Source organism: Lithobates pipiens, unplaced genomic scaffold, assembly GCF_037356315.1.
Source record: "Lithobates pipiens isolate NorthernLeopardFrog02 unplaced genomic scaffold, aLitPip1_a1.2 Scaffold_16, whole genome shotgun sequence".
NCBI lineage: Eukaryota > Metazoa > Chordata > Amphibia > Anura > Ranidae > Lithobates > Lithobates pipiens.
The window spans coordinates 584810205-584827071 of NW_027507748.1; the positions used below are offsets into that span (position 1 = coordinate 584810205).

At 44.3% G+C, this 16867-nt stretch overlaps 1 protein-coding gene across 2 annotated transcripts in view; it reads left to right on the top strand.

Moving 5' to 3' along the window:
* MAP3K12 (mitogen-activated protein kinase kinase kinase 12) overlaps nt 1–16867 on the top strand; it is a 217749-nt gene that overhangs the window by 49195 nt on the left and 151687 nt on the right. The window contains exon 2 of one of the 2 annotated variants that reach the window (XM_077483830.1): nt 10383–10508. The exons of the other annotated variant lie outside the window; for it this stretch is intronic. The gene's annotated coding sequence lies outside the window, so the exon portion shown is untranslated. The remainder of the gene's footprint in view (nt 1–10382; nt 10509–16867) is intronic. 2 annotated transcript variants of the gene reach the window in all.

A 16867-nucleotide genomic window follows, 5' to 3' on the forward strand; every position in this document is an offset into this window, starting at 1 on the left:
CAACTTTGTCCAGAACCAAGGAAAAAAAGAGCAGTTTCAAGAAATGTGAGAAAAGTCTCCATCTGGGTGGCCACACGTCCAGGAGGTGGTATACAGAACAGGGTTCAATCTGCATAGCCTGTGGGGAAGATCTCTTGTTTTAATGGTTTCTGTTTCCTCTCAAAATAATGAACTTTTTGGGTACCTTGTTCAGTGTTGGCTATCTAGTCATTGCTCTTAAAGATAAAGTAGCTATTTCAGTTTACTTTGCGTAAATGTGGAATAAATTGTAGCCTAAAGTGAAAAACTATTTTCTTTGGCCATGCATTGTATTGTAGAAGGGACACTTAAAGTAGAACTATGGCCTCATAGTTATAAATGCCCTTACAGTTTTTTCCTAGTCCCCTTGCAAAGCCCTACAAATATCTGGTAAAGCTGCATTAGGTGATGGTTTGGCACTGATGCTGCACTGCTCTTGAATTTAGAGCAGAGTTGCCAATCTAATGTAGGTTGTGCCTGCTTGCACTATAGTAGTGCAGGGGGCATGGTTGTTAGCATTGGTAGTGCTGTTTCACAAACTTATAGCTTGTCAGTTAACACCTGCCCCTACCTAGTTCTGTTCCCTGATTTCTAGATGAACAGCACTGCCTCTGCTGCTGAAAACCTTCCTTCGTGAGTTGTAGTGTCTTCAGGGGGAGCATGTGGGCCACAAATAAAGGAGGTTTTGGGGTAAATAAAGATTTTTGCTTACTTTATGTGGCTTGTGCATCACATAGTAACTGTATTTGGGACTTGTTTAGATGGTCATACTGGAGCCTTTGTTTGTTTAGTTTCCAAAATTAAGGAAATATAACCCTGCACAACCTCCAAACAGACTTCCTGTAGCTCACAGAGGGCTGTGCACTCCTTCCCCACCCCTGTGTAATAATGACAGCCCATTCATGAGGTACCTAGCTCTGTCACATGAGAAATGAGAGGGAGTCACATGCTCACTCTTACCCAAAAGAAAGTGCCAGGTACATCACTTCATTGCTGGCAGCCAATCGAAGTGATGTGGAAGCAAGGTAAGGTAAGCATGTTAGTAAGGTGGGGTAGTAGGTCAGTAGGTACAAGGTTTTTCACATCCTCCATGTTTCCTTCCTCGATGGGTGCCAAGCAAGGGTCACATGAGAGGCCTACCCCAGGGTGGGTTCTTCTGGACTATGCTAGGCACTTTATACAGGGTCACTTTACTACACATTGGGTAGCTTTGCTTTGTGACCTCTGCAACAATGCCTTGGGCCAAGGCTTAGGTTGCTGTGGGGTAATACTCAACCTTAAAGGAGAAGTACAGCCAAAGCTTGTTTGCCTGTACTTCTCCTATGGATCACAATAGTGCAGTTCGTTTTGCACTCCGGTGACCTGTTTTCAGCAGAGAGCGAGCTGAAGTCCATTTTCTGCTGACGTCACAGAGTCATTCCAGGCTCAGGCGTCATCACGACCATGGGGTCAGGATCCATCCAGATCCCTGGACCGGCACCCGGCTCAGCCTCTCATCGAACCGCTGATAACTTGAGCCAGCTGCTCCCGCCCCCTCCACAGCCCAGCGATCCAGTGAGTGAGGGGGGTGCAGAGCTGTGAGAACCGAGTGATCAGCGGTGTTCGATCACTCGGTTCACAGTGTTAGAGGCACCGGGGGACAGAGGCTGCATACACCTAGGTAAGTATGAATAAAAAAATATATACTTCTCTTTTAAGGTGGATCTCTAATCTATAACTCCAGTTAACTCTCCTTTTCCCATGACAATGTACACCTTCTCTGTAATTTGCATTTAGGGACATGCTAAACACTGTCCACATCCTCCTGTCCAGCGTTTTCCACTACTACTCCCCAGGTGCTGAGTGGGCCCTGCTGTGCACTTTGGACGGGCTCCACACGTGCACTTAACTCTTGAACCTCCGTACCTCTATACAGGATGGGAACCTCTTTGGCACAATGCTGCTCCTGTTGCTCTGGGAAACAGACCGCTGGTGGAAGGAGTGCTGACAACAGCTTCCTCACTGCTAGAGGCTGTGCCACCTATAACAGGTACACGCTAGTGACTGGCTGCTTGTTTAACTCCTGTAACCCCAGGTAACCACTTGTGTCTTCACACTACTCCACTCCACACCAATATCTTCATACCCCAATGTGTTAAGACCCACTCAGTGAACTATGTGTGCTCCAGTTACTTGCAATACACCTCTTTAGTAACTTCAGACCAGGCAAGGACAAGGTTTCAATACTTTAGCTAGAAAAAGTGAAAAATTAACAACAAGTGCAAGGCTATTCCTAAGTCCCTACTCCTAATTACACGTTTCTGCTGCCCCAGCAGTAAGTCCAAACAATTACAGTTCTTTAAAGGCACTCTCATGCAGATGTAAGTCCTCCAGAGGCACACTCCAGTGCTGGTGCCTTCGTGGAAAACCCCATGTTCTGATGACTTTACATCCTAATGATGATACTTAATCTCCTTCTGTTCCTCGTAGGTATCATTCTCCGTCTCTCTCCCTTACGAGCCCCAGATACAGCTTTCTCTCTCTTGCTTGGGCTCTGCACAGGGTAGTAGTCCCCAAACTCTCCCCTACTCCCTCTCCGGGGGTTCTCCACGCACCGGACCACTGTCCCATATTTATATACCACAGGATTAGTGGGCCAGACCCAGAGAAGAACCCACGAAAGACCAAAGAACCAGGAAAAGCATTAACTCCTACCCTCCCGGCCAGGACAACGCCTATCAAACAGTTTCAACCCACTTAAAAACATATAACGCTGGGGGGGGGGGGGGGGGGGGAATAAGGTTAAATGAATCTTTTATTTGGCCCTGCATGGGCAAGGGGAGTGGTCACTTTAACATTTTGTGTTCTGGGGGTCAGTCTGCTCAATACTGGTATTTTATTTGTGCCTATGCAGTGCAGAGGTGTGCAAGAGTCTCTGGGACATAAAGGGAGCTTTTACCTGGACTGAACCCTTATTGTACCAGACAGAAGTCTGATGACAAAAGTAATTAGCACTACATATTTTTTGCATTTTTGTGTACAGCAGCTGCAAAAGTATTTTCAGCAAAGTTTTCGTCTGCCAGAAGATCAGCTCCTTGCAAACATTTGAAAGAAAATGTGGTACAGTGCTGAAAATGCACCCATGAAAACCATGAGTAAGTAGTTAGAATTCAGTAGACACATTTCCCTGGTCAGTAAAAGCACTCCATGGAAATATTACCCATGTGCCATCATTCTATTGGAATCGAAAGACATGATATAATAATTGTACAGTACAACTGTGGGTGGCCCCAGATTTTACCAGCCATTGTTGAGGCAGTGAGCAAGTGGACGGATTAGAAAACATGTCCTGGCTACCAAATCGAAGGACAGAGAGCTGAGATTAATTTGATCCTTGAATTTATCTGTGCACTGCTTATGGTCTGTTGACCCATTTTTTCCTTAAAACTATATAATTATCTCAAAACCAGACAGTACATCACAAAATCTAACTACTGGGACGAAATCCAGACAGACGGATTGAAATCCAGACAGAAAGCTATGCCTAAGCACATGGAAACTAGTCTACAGTTCACAAAAAACAGAAAGATTAAGCATCTGCCAATGTCTTCAATGTTAACCTGGCCACGGACATTAATAACAGCCACATGTTTATACATGCGTGGTCTGTCTTGCAATGTCTTTTGGGGTAGTGTCTCTTTAAAATGCAGGTGCTAGAGTCACACAAGCACAACTGTTTTGGGCTGGAAAGAAAGTCATATGCAGACAGTTCCAGTGCTGGAGAAAACAGTATTTGCCAGGCAGGTATTGTAACCCTGCTGATCATTATGTTCCCCCAAGATACTTGTTTGAGCCTGCAGTGTGCTGCCCCCAGGGGTGTTGATAGAATTGTTAACGGCCCATTGGAACCATGGGTACCCTGAGAAGAGGAATGAGGTGCATTTTGGGTGTAGTTAAAGTGATATTAAAGTCTTGTTTTTTTTTGTTTGTTTAAAAGTACCAAACATGTTATACTTACCTGCTCTGTGTAATGGTTTTGCACAGAGTAGCCCAGAACCTCCTCTTGTCAGGTCCCTCGCCGGCACTCCTGGCCCCTCCCTTCTGCCGAGTGGCCCCACAGCAAGCAGCTTGCTATGGGGGTACCTAAGCCAAACCGCTGCTCTGTGTGTCCATTCAGACATAGAGCCGTGGCTTGGCCCTGCCCCCTCTCTCTTTCTCTCTCTCCTCATTGGCTTACTGACTTTAATTGACAGCAGTCAGAGCCAATGGCGCCCACTGCTGCATCTCAGCCAATCAGAAAGTAGAGTCGCGGACAGCCGAGGCTCTCATGCAACATCCCTGGATCGAGGTGGGGCTTAGGTAAGTATTAGAGGGGCTTGAAGGGGGCTTCTGCACACTGAAGGTATTTTAGCTTAATGCATAGAATGCATTAAGCTAAAACAACTTCTGCCTTTAGAGCCACTTTAAAAGTTTGAGTGGCTTTCAATGTCGCTCCCCTGCGTGCGCAAACCATGGCTTGTTATGACTTCTTGAAATTCCAATAAAAATATTGAAACAGAAAAATCAGAGTGGCTTAAAAGGGCATAGATAAAAAAAACCTGTGCCTATTCCCTATCCACCACTCCCAGGCACAAAGGTTCCATAGACTTTTTACCCACAAAGTATGCTTTACATACAGTGCCACTAGTGAAAGACTCACATTTAAAAAAAAAGATCCATTAAATGAGCTTTTTTACACACAGCCCCCTTAATATAGTTAGAACTACTTAGCAACCAGCAGGTCAGGAATATGTATTGTACAATATAGCATAAAGTGTGCATGGGTCGGAAATATGTAATGTACAAAGAAAAGGGGTCAGGTGTATGTAATGTACAACATAGTATATTTAGTAGAAGAGTCAGGCATATGTAATACACAGAGTGTAGTAGATAGAAGTGTGTAATGCACAGAAAACAATGGTCATAAATATGTAATGCACAGGACGCAGAGTCCAGGAGTACGTAACAGAGTGCAGGGTTTAGGAATACTTATTGCATATGGTAAGGGGTATATCATGCACAGAGTGCAGGCGTGTGGAGTATGTAACACAAAGAGTGCAGAAGAAAGGAGTACATAATACACATAGTGCAGGGGTCAGGAGTACATAAGACACAGAGTGAAGCTGTCAGAGCCTCATAATGCATAGCGTGCAGGGGTACATAAGATTCAGACTGCAGGGGTCAGAAGTACCTAAAACACAGAGCAGGGGTCAGGGGTACATAACTAACATAATGCAGGGGTCTAGAGTACATTACACACAGGGTGCAGGGATCAGGTGCCTGTTATGAGCAAGGAATATGAAATGTAAAGCCCAGTGTACACTGTGCAGGTGTCAGAGGTATGTAATGTGCTTAAGCAGCCACAAGTATGTAACACAAAACACAGTATACAGAGTAAGGCACTCAGGAGCATGTACAGCATATGTTCCTGACTACTGCAGTGGTCAGAAGTTTTTAAGATTCCACAGAGTGCAGTATTCCTGCTTTACATTACATGAAGTCCTGCTTACTGAATAGAGAGTTCAAGAGTATCGCCCAAAGATATAATTCCCATGCAAGCAAAAATTTATTTTTGCCTCCTCGCTGAGCAAAAATGTATCCCAACCTGGACAAAAATTTGAACACAAATTCCTCAAGCAAAACCTCATCCTCCAAACAGAAATCCGACAAAGCAAGACTCTCGCTGCTTTTCTTCCCAAAGCAATCTCCTTGCTTCTCCCCCCCCCCCCCATTAAAAATCCTCCTTTCCTTGCAAATTTCTGACAAAGGGGCAAAAATCCAAACCCCAACAAAAATATCTCCCCTAGCACATATGCCCCATTTAGGCCTCCCAAGCAAAAGTCCATCCATCTCTACCTCCCCCCAACCCCAAAGTCTCCCCAGTACAAATCTACTACCTAAGCAAAAATTGCCATCAAGCATAAATTCCCCCTTCCCTCTCTAAGGTGTTCTCACCAGACCTCCCAACCCTTTAGATGCAACACTACCTGGCAGAGTGAAGTGAAGTCCTCCCATGCTTTAGTCCTCAGTTCTGCACTTCCCATTGTATCTAAAGGCTGACAGATTATACTCTAATTATACAGGCTTTGTTATATTATCTTGCACTTTTTCATGTGAACATCCTGTGCTTAGATCTCTCATTCAATTGTCTTCAGCAATTTGATAACTTTCCAACAGTCTATATAATACATTCCTTCTGTGAATGCTATATTGCAGAGACCCTGCCTTATCTATTTCTTTGAATGAATATGTACAACATGGGCCCATGTCTTTGTCAGCATTGGTATTGTTACTTTATGCCTATTTCAGTACTAATAAACTCTTTGGGGTAAGGCACAGAGCTGGGCAGTTTCGGCCTTGGGACCTGGGGTACCCTGGAAGAGATACTATGTCTACAAATTGTCCTGGTAATGCAGCACAAGATTCCCCAATTTGAAAAAACCTGGGACCCCTGGATCACAGGGGGATGGGGACGGGGTAGTATTTCCTACTTATTAAACCCATTGGTAGTTTGGGGAGTGATGTAGGACAGCTGGTTGGCCGCCATTGGTCCCACTCCCCATTTGCGGGTTGTGTATTCAAACACAAAGACCAGCTACCATGAGCGATTCATGGGTGAGATGACCCACCGTTTTAGATGTGAGTGCCCCCGGTCATGCAGTTCCTCTTTGGAGGATGTATCTTCTGTTCTTCAGAATTATACTCATAGCCCAAAATTGCGTTATACCGGTTCCTTAATGACCAATGATGTATGTCAATAATGTTATCATGTACCGGTACTTTTGTATACTGTATTGAATGGTTTTATATCTGTATGGTTTATTACATTCATAAAAATTATTGGAAAAGAAGAGATACTGGGGATTATTTACGAAAGGTAAATCCACTTTGCACTGCAAGTGCACTTGGAAGTGCAGTCACTCTAAATCTAAGGGGTAGATTTGAAATGAGTGGAAGCTCTGCTGATTTTATCATCCAATCATGTACAAGCTAAAATACTGTTTTTTATTTTCCTTGTATGTCCCCCTCAGATCTACAGTGACTTTACTTCCAAGCAGTGGTGTAGCGTGGGTTGTCAGCACTCGGGGCAAGGCAACTAATTTGCGCCCCCTAACCTCCGGACTTTTAGCACTCCCTGAGTCCCTTCCAGTAAAATAGTACTGACCTACCTGATTCCTATACTGACCACTATACTAACCTACTTGATTTCAACACTGACCAACCTGATTAGTTTACTGACCAATACACACTACACTGACCACTATACTATACTGTCCACTACACTATACTGTCCACTACACTGAGAACTACACTGACCACTATACTGTACTGTTCACTACACTGACCACTATACTGTCCACTACACTACACTGACCACTATACTGTCCACTACACTGACCACTATACTATACTGTCCACTATACTGACCACTACACTATACTGTCCACTACACTATACTGTCCACTACACTGACCACTACACTATACTGACCACTACACTAACCACTATACTATACTGTCCACTACACTGACCACTATACTATGCTGTCCACTACACTGAGAACTATGCTACACTGGCCACTATTCTATACTGTCCACTACACTATACTGACCACTATATTATACTGTCCACTGCACTGTAGTGACTACTATACTATACTGTCCACTACACTGAGAACTACGCTACACTGACCACTATACTATACTGTCCACTACACTATACTGTCCACTACACTGACCACTATACTATACTGTCCACTACACTGACCACTACACTATACTGTCCACTATACTGACCACTACACTATACTGACCACTACACTAACCACTATACTATACTGTCCACTACACTATACTGTCCACTACACTATACTGTCCACTACACTGAGAACTATGCTGCACTGACCACTATACTATACTGTCCACTACACTATACTGTCCACTACACTATACTGACCACTATATTATACTGTCCACTGCACTATAGTGACTACTATACTATACTGTCCACTACACTGATAACTACGCTACACTGACCACTATACTATACTGTCCACTACACTTTACTGTCCACTACACTATACTGACCACTATATTATACTGTCCACTTCACTATACTGTCCACTACACTCTACTGTCCACTACACTGAGAAGGACACTGACCACTGTACTGTCCACTACACTGAGAACTCCACTGACCACTATACTATACTGTCCACTACACTATACTGACCACTACACTGAGAACTACGCTACACTGAGAACTACGCTACACTGTCCACTACACTATACTGTCCACTACGCTACACTGACCACTATGCTACACTGACCACTATGCTACACTGACCACTATTCTACACTGACCACTATACTGACCACTATTCTCTCCACTACGCCAGTAACAAGATTCTCACTCACCTTCTTGTCCTGGCCTGCATCGGTCTGGGGGAGGAGGAGGAGAAGACGGCGGCATCTTAGAATTTTGCTTGTCTCCCCTGCGCTCTAGCTGCCACGTTTAATGTCCGGCCGGCATGCTGTGATTGGGCATATGAGGGGGTCATGTGGGGAGGCAGGACAGGCCAGCCCTACTCCTCCCATGACCCCCATACGCCCAATCACAGTGCACCGGACTATTAACATGGTGGCCGGAGCGCGGGGGACACAGGAACTTGGAATTAGGAGGCAGCCAGTGACACATACTGGCGTCCCCTAAATGTCACCCCCGGGACCACGGCACCCACTGCACCCCCCACGCTACGCCACTGCTTCCAAGTGCACTTTCAGTGCAAAGTGGATTTGCCTTTAGTAAATAACCCCCACTATCTCTATAGCTATAGGACCCAGGTGCACTGTCTATACCTGCCCCATAGACAATGAATTTTCACTCAGTAGACCAAGAAAAAAAATTTGGAGAGTGTTAAATTATGTCTGTGTGTACCTTAAATTCTAAATGTACAATCATTTTCCATACCCGGTATCTAAATTGGATAGAGTGATGCATGTCCAAATACACACTGCATTCATCTGCAATTGTATCCTACTAAAAACAAATGTACCTTTCCGTAAAGTGATTTGTTTGTCTGTTTTTGCAGCTCCGGCTGCTGCATTCTTAACTAAATTAGTAGAGAACCAATCTTTGCATCCTTCGTCTATCAGTCGAGTGCTTCCATCAGCACTATAGGTTAGGTGTAGGGGGAGGTCTGATAAGAGTTATGGCTCATACCCCAGCTATACAGTCAGGACAGCAACAATCGCAGCAATATTATTGGACAGTGGAAGTGTTGTGGGGCAGAATTTAAAAACTGCAGTATAGTGAGCGTAGACAATATGCAATAGGAGTTTACATTCAGTGGTCGTAAAACAGCACTCAGAGAATGCACTGCAGAAATATATGTAGGCTCGGGACCATTTCACAGCTCTGCTTGAAGGACAATTCCAACTTTGTTTTACAAATCAATATTGTAATAAGCCTAACATGCCTATGAAATAACCAATATAAATATTAAACCTTTTTTATTCCACATATACTAAAGTTTTACCATAGTTGTCTAGCCTAACTCTGTTGCCAAAATGGAACCTACTTACATCATCACTAACTGTAGAGCAGCCTTTTTCAACCAGAGTGCCCAGTCACCCTGGGGTGCCTTGAAGTTTCTTCAGGAGTGGGTTGGCAAAATGCCTAAAAATAGATCAAATATTGTACACAAACCGGCAGATGGATCAAGCCTGCCTTTTAGTTACACAAAGCCACGGGTGCACCATTACGGCTTTCTAGACACTGGGGCCCTACCAACCAATGACCCCATCAGTTGATAAGGAGGATGTCTGTTGCCTTCACCACATCCTTGTTTGACCCTCCTCTGCCCCCCCCCCCCCCAGCACTGGGGTGATATTGGCAAACTAATGGAGAGAAATTGAGGGAGAAGAGAAACATTGGAATACTAGTCAGTACCAGTGTGCAAAAGTGTATTTGCTTTGAAAGAATAAATCACCTCTAACATTGGGTGTCCTACGTGTGGATGTTGATGCATTATTTAAAGCTATTAGAAGAGCTTTTTAGATTTTAGAATGGGGTTCCTCAAGACTGTCCATAATTTTAAAGGGTGCCTTGGCTGAAAAAAGGTGGCGAAACACTACTGTAATGCATGGGGGAGTTTGTCCTGTCATTCCCCCACAGTAGCCTGGTTGGTCAGTTAGTGATGATGTAAGTCTCCAACGTTTTGGTTGGTTTTTGCAACAGGTAAAGCAAAACTCCGGTGAAAGTAAAAGTCCTCAGGGTTAAATTCTTTTTTACATCAAGGGGATCCGGAAAAGCAGTTTTACTTACCTGATCCTTCGCTTCCGCAGGCTCATCCGCTCTGCAAGACTGGTCCCCACAGCCTCTTCTTTCCTATGCTCTGGCAATCGGGTGCCCTGACATTATCAAGACTGGACGTTAAGAAACAAAGGAACAGTCAACAAATGGTAGATCTGGTAAGTAAAATTGCTTTTCACACCCCCTAGACTTAAACTAATATTTAAAACTGAATTCCAGGTATGGATATTTTTTGCTTAGTTTTGGACCAATGGAAGTGTGTATGTTCCATTAATAGAAATCCCCCTGGAACCTGGAAATCACTGTAGTAGGCGCCGCTACAAGAGTGATCATCCCTAGCTTCTGTCTCCTGAGCCAACTGGAAATCATAACATCACCAACCTGCCGCTCCATGTCATCCAATCAGAGACACCTTGCATTGGTTGAGAAGATGCAAAGTGTTCTCTGAATGGCGCCCATGCTGGGTAAGTGACATATCGTATTCTCTAAGCAGCAGGGCAGTTGCTTGGTGCAGGACCCAGAGGCTAGCAGTAATCATTGTAGGAGTAGTGCCTACTAGCGTGATTTCTGGATTTCATGGGGCTCTGCCAGGCATGGCACATGCATACTTACAATGGCCCAGGCTGTTGCATGCTGGACTATGCAAAAATATCCATTCCTCAGAATCAGCCCTTGCCTCACTACAAGGGATGGTTTTTGCACGTTTCTGGAATTTGGCTTTAAGTTAGGCAGACTGCGGCAAAACTTTAGTATGACTTAAACACTTCTTAAAGGCTGAGTTTTTTTTTTACATTAATGCATTCTCTGCATTAGAGTATAACTAAAGGAAAACATTTTTTTGGCAGCACTTATGGGCACAGATTGGCAGCACTTGTGGGCACTGTGGAGCTGCACTGATGATCAGTACTCTGATTATCAGTGTAGATGTGGATTTGCTGGTTATTGGCTCTCCCCTCTTCACAAGCTGTCAGCGTTAGGAGAGGACTGCCGATAATCGGCAAATACTGTTTACACTGTGATCAGCTGTGATTGGACACAGCTGGTCTCATGGAAAAGATTGGGACTGCTCTGTGCAAAACCATTGCATAAAGCAGATAAGAGCCCTTTCACACTGCCAGTGCGGGCGGCATCGGCGGTAAAGCGCCGCTAGTTTTAGCAGCGCTTTACTGTTGTTTTTGAGGTGCATTTCGGGCGATAGCAGGGCGCTTTTGACCTCCGGTAGCGGCCGAATAAAGGGTTAAAAGCCCCGCTGCAGGCTTTGCAGGCGCTTCGGCAGCGCTGCCCATTGATTTCAATGGGCAGGGGCGCTTTAGAAGCCGCTCTTAAAGCGTCTCAAAGAAGCTGCTTGCAGGACTTTTTTTGACGTCCTGCCAGTGCAGCACCCCAGTGTGAAAGCACTCGGGCTTTCACACTGGGATTGCAGATGAGGCTTTTTTTCAGGTGCTTTACAGGCGCTATTTTTAGTGCTAAAGTGCCTGAAAAACGCCTCCCGTGTGAAATGGGTCTTAAGTATAACATGTTTGTAATTAAAAAAAAAAATGCATTCACAATCACTTTAATGCTTTGCATAGTCTTAATAAAATATAAAATATTGGGTCACCCCTTCCCCAATGCAAAATAATAGCATTTTTTTTCCTTTAAAAAAATATTTCCTTGGCAGCCTCAAAATGTTGGTCTGTTTTATGGTGGCAAATAAATGTATTTCACCATAAGCTAATGGTGTGCCAGTGATATATATACAAAAAGGTTAGGGTGGCAGCTTAATTCTTCTGCAAAATCCTGGGAACTAGTAGATTTCCAAATCTCGCAAGAAGACTTTAGCGCACTGTGATTGAGTAACTCTGTGTTTCCAGGCTATTACTGGAAGATTCCTGACATCTCCCCCTCCTTCTCTAGTGTAGATAACGTTGTAAGGTTAGAAGGTTTTTTTGTAGGGAAAATGTGCTGATTTGAAATGGGGAGATGGTCTAATAGTGCATTTTAGTGTTTTACAGGTCAGTTAACCCAATTGCGAGTTAAACTACATGCCTGTTACTTTTATCTCTCGGAGAAACCAAGGGGTAAATTTGCTAAAGTTAAACAGACTGTGCAGTTGCATTTTCCCCAGAGCTTAGTGAATGTGTTGAAGCTTCACTTTGTAAAGAATATCCAATCAGGTGTAAGGAAAATAACATTGAAAAAAAACAGCATTTTGCTTGCATATGATTGGATAATGCAAATCAGCAGAGCTTCACCACATTCACTAAGTTCTGTGGGAAATGAGTGTTACTGTACTCATTTGGTGGGTTTACTAAGGGCAAATAGACTGTGTACTTTGCAAGTGCAGTTGTACCCATTTAACCCAGAGTTTAGTGAATGTGGTGAAGCTCTGCTGATTTCGCCCAATCATGTGCAGGCACAAATGCTGTTTTTATTTTCCTTGCACTTGATTGGGTATTCTTTACAAAGTGAAGCTTCCTCACATTCTCTAAGCTTTGTGGGAAATTAGTGCAGCTGCACTTGCAAAGTGCACAGTCTATTTGCCTTATCCAGTTATCCTGCCCCTTAGGCCGCGTACACACGCAGGGACTGTTCGCCCAACTTTGTCCGCTGAACAGTGTTTCGGCAAACAGTCCACTCGTGTGTGGGCTTTCAGCGGACAGTTTCAGCGAACAGTCCGCTGAACAAGGTTTTTCGGAAATTCCGAAAAACTGTCCGCTGAAACTTTGTTTCAGCGAACAGTCCCCTCGTGTGTAGGCTTGTTCGTCAAACTAAGTTCCGCGCATGCTCAGAAAGGATTTACACGCCGAAAGTTATAATGCAGTGTATAGGACGTCGTATTTTTCGTCCCGTCGTACGTGCCGTTCACGTCATCAGCAAACTGTTCGTTCGTCGTGTGTGGCCATGTCCGTCCATGCTAATTTTGAGCGGACTGTTTGCCGAAACTGTTTGACGGACAAAGTTGGGCGAACAGTCCCCGCGTGTGTACGCGGCCTTAGGAGTGAATTCTGCAACTGTCCCTGATTTTGAGGGACTGTCCCTGATTTGGAACTAAGTCCCTCCGTCCCTCTTCCCTCCTCATTTGTCCTTTATTTTGGTCTTTTTTCCTTTATTTTGGTCTGATCTATAGTTGTATATAAAATGCACTATTTATCTTTGAAAAAGTGTTTCTCAGTGCTAAACTTTTCATCCAATTTCTAAATTGCTGCATTAGTAAATTTCAAAAGCCAGTATAAAGGAATATAGTAGTGTTACAAAGAAGCACATGTGGATTTAACTAATATAATTTTTTGTATAACTCTCCTTTAAGAGGCTGTGTACTATGTCTACATACCTTTGCTAATAGGTGTCCCTCGTTCCCATCTCAAAAAGTTAAGAGGTATGGATTTATTAGAAGCAAATAGACTGTGCACTTTGCAAATGGAGTTGCACTCATTTAGGCTCCTTTCACACTGAGGCTTTTTTCAGGTGCTACAGCGTTAAAAATAGTGCCTGTATAGCGCCTGAAAAAAGCGGCTCCTTTCACACTGGAGCGGTGCGCTAGCAGGAGGGTAAAAAAAGTCCTGCTAGCAGCATCTTTGGAGTGGTGAAGGAGTGGTGTATTCACCGCTCTTACCCATTGAAATTAATGGGGCAGCGCGGCTATACCGTCGGCAAAGCACCGATGCAGCGGTGCTCTGTGGGTGGTTTTAACCCTTTTTCGGCCGCTAGCGGGGGTTAAAACTGCCCCGCTATCGGCCGAATAGTGCAGCTAAAACAAATTTTTAGCGCCGCTTTACCACCGACGCCCGCACTGCCCCAGTGTGAAAGGGGCCTTACTAAGCTCTGGGGAAAATGAGTGTTACTGCACTAATGGGTGGGTTTACTAAAGGCAAATAGACTGTGCTCTTTGCCAGTGCAGTTTCACCCATTTACCCCAGAGCTTAGTGAATGTGGCGAAGCTCTGCTGATTTCCATCATCCAATCACGTGCAAACAAAAATGCTGTTTTTTTAGAATTTTCCTTGCACCTGATTGGGTATTCTTTACAAAGTGAAGCTTTACCACATTAACTAAGCTTTGGGGAAAATAAGTGCACTGTCTATTTGCCTTTAGTAAATCAACCCCCCTAAGCGACATATGTGGGGCTAGGGGTCTGCACTCCTGCTGTTGCCATAATAAGGACCCCGCTAGACTTTTATTTTTTATTATGGGGAATGCGGTAGGAGGTGCTGGAACACACATTGGGGACACCTAAAACCCCCAGATGGACAGACACAGAGTCAGAATGTATGGTATAGACCTCAGTGTTGGAATATTCAGGACGTGTAAGAAGCCAGGGGCTGACACAGCCCACCAGGATGAAACTATAAATAATATATAATGTTTGGGTGGACTGAGCCTCTAAATTGGGCTGCCAATCCAGTCATGTTGTGTGCACGTAAATTGCTGCTCGTCTTAAATATAAGCTTTGAAAATGAGAGTACGTTATCAGACAGGCACTGAATGCAGTACACAGAATAATTAGGACTTTAAAGAACAGAAGGCTGACACTGAAAACTGAGGACAATCCTTGCGCTGTCCCTGGAAATCGGGGTCTTTGGGTGACTATGAAATCTCTGCAGTCTGGTAACCTGTTGTGTGCCGGGGAGAGAAATATTATTGCAGCATTCATCAGGAGAAGATTGTACTGCAGCAGAAGAAGAATGTCGAATGAAAGAATTGTGTGCCGTAGACAAGAACAAGGGCTGGGCATCAAACAATGACGTTTTTTTTTGTGTGTGTGTTTTTTCTTTTAATTTGCTTTTCGTGTCTGACAGAAGAGATATCACTCTGCCTCCCAACATCTCCCAGCAACACCTGTGCCAAGATTACAATTCACCAATAAGCACTTCGAACCACCATGTGCCCACCAATCCGGTTGTGGCAGAAGTTGCTGTTTACCAATCCAGTGTGCTCTGATTGGTAGGAGTGGGCAGGAGCTAGCAGCTGATTGGCTGCTGTTTGTGTATGGGGGGAAATTTGCAAGGTTTCTGTGTCTGGACTGAAAAATCCAAGTGCAGAGGAACATTGGGCATGCAGAGTTAACCCCTTCGACCAGTGCTGAGAGGAATCAATGCATGCGCTGCTGTTTTACAACTAAAAATGCACCAAGACAGAGGGGAATTAAACTCCAGACAAGCTGATGATGGATTTTCAAACAAGCACACGCATATAACATTTGCATTAACAAAACTTATATTAAAGCTTAACTCCAGGCACCAGAAAAAAAAAGAAACCCTTCTAGTGGGGCCCCTCTGCACTGCAAGGGTTAAATGCTCAGTTGGTCTAGGTGTTGAGGGTTAAGCTGTAAGCCCTTGTACACACGGTCGGACATTCCGACAACAAAATCCGTCAGATTTTGTCTGACGGATTTTGTCCGAAACTTATGTTACATACACACGGTCGGACAAAGTTGTCGGAAAATCCGATCGTACGTAACGCAATGACGTTATTTCGTTACAACGGGACTACGTTCAGGCTAGTAGCCAATAGCTTTGGTCTAGGAATTTGATCTGAGCATGCGTGGCACTTTGTCCAATTGGAATTCTCTACACACAATCGGACAAAGTCCGATCGGATCATGTTGTCGGAAAGTTTTATAGCCCAGCTCTAAAACTTTGTCCGTCGGATATTCCGACGGAAACAGTCCGATGGAGCCCACACACAGTCGGATTATCCAACAACACGGTCCGATCGGACATTTTCCTTCAGAATGTCCGACCGTGTGTACAAGGGCTAATACTTACCTCATTCCGCGCTCCTGCAGGCTTCCTCTACACTGCCCCCCCCCCCAAGCCTTTTCTCTAGGGTGCCCTGGCTGGTGATCACATGATGACTTCATCATATACAATACAGGACCAATAGCCAGGATTCTAGGTGGGGATCGTGAGGAACCGCCCATAAATAGAAGCGCCGGAGTGTCAACTGCCTGGGGAAATCAAGGAATAAGGTAAGTGTTAGCCCTTGTATACACGGTCGGAGATTCCGACGAAATGTGTCCGATCGGACCGTTTTGTCGGATATTCCGACTGTGTGTGGTCTACATCGGACTGTTTCCGTCGGAGTATCCAACGGACCAAGTTTTCCAACTTGTTGGTAAAATTTTCAGACAAAATGCTCCGATCGGACATACTCCAATCATGCTCAGATCAAATTCCTACACCAAAGCTATTGGCTACTAGCATGAACGTAGTCCCGTTGTAACAAAATAACGTCATCACGCCGGATTTTCCGACAAATTTGTCCGACTGTGTGTATGCAACAGTTTCGGACAAAATCCGTCGGACAAAATCCGACGTACAGAATCCGACGGATTTGGTTGTCGGAATCTCCGACCGTGTGTACAAGGGCTTACAGGCTCTTCTTCTACACCTAGATATAACCAGCATTTAACCCTTGAAGAACATTTCCTGTTCAACTTTAAAGGATCGATAAACCCAAAATATAAATTGCCTTTACAAAAAAACAGATACTGAGGTTATAAATAAATATATTTGTGAAAACGTCCTTATCGGTGC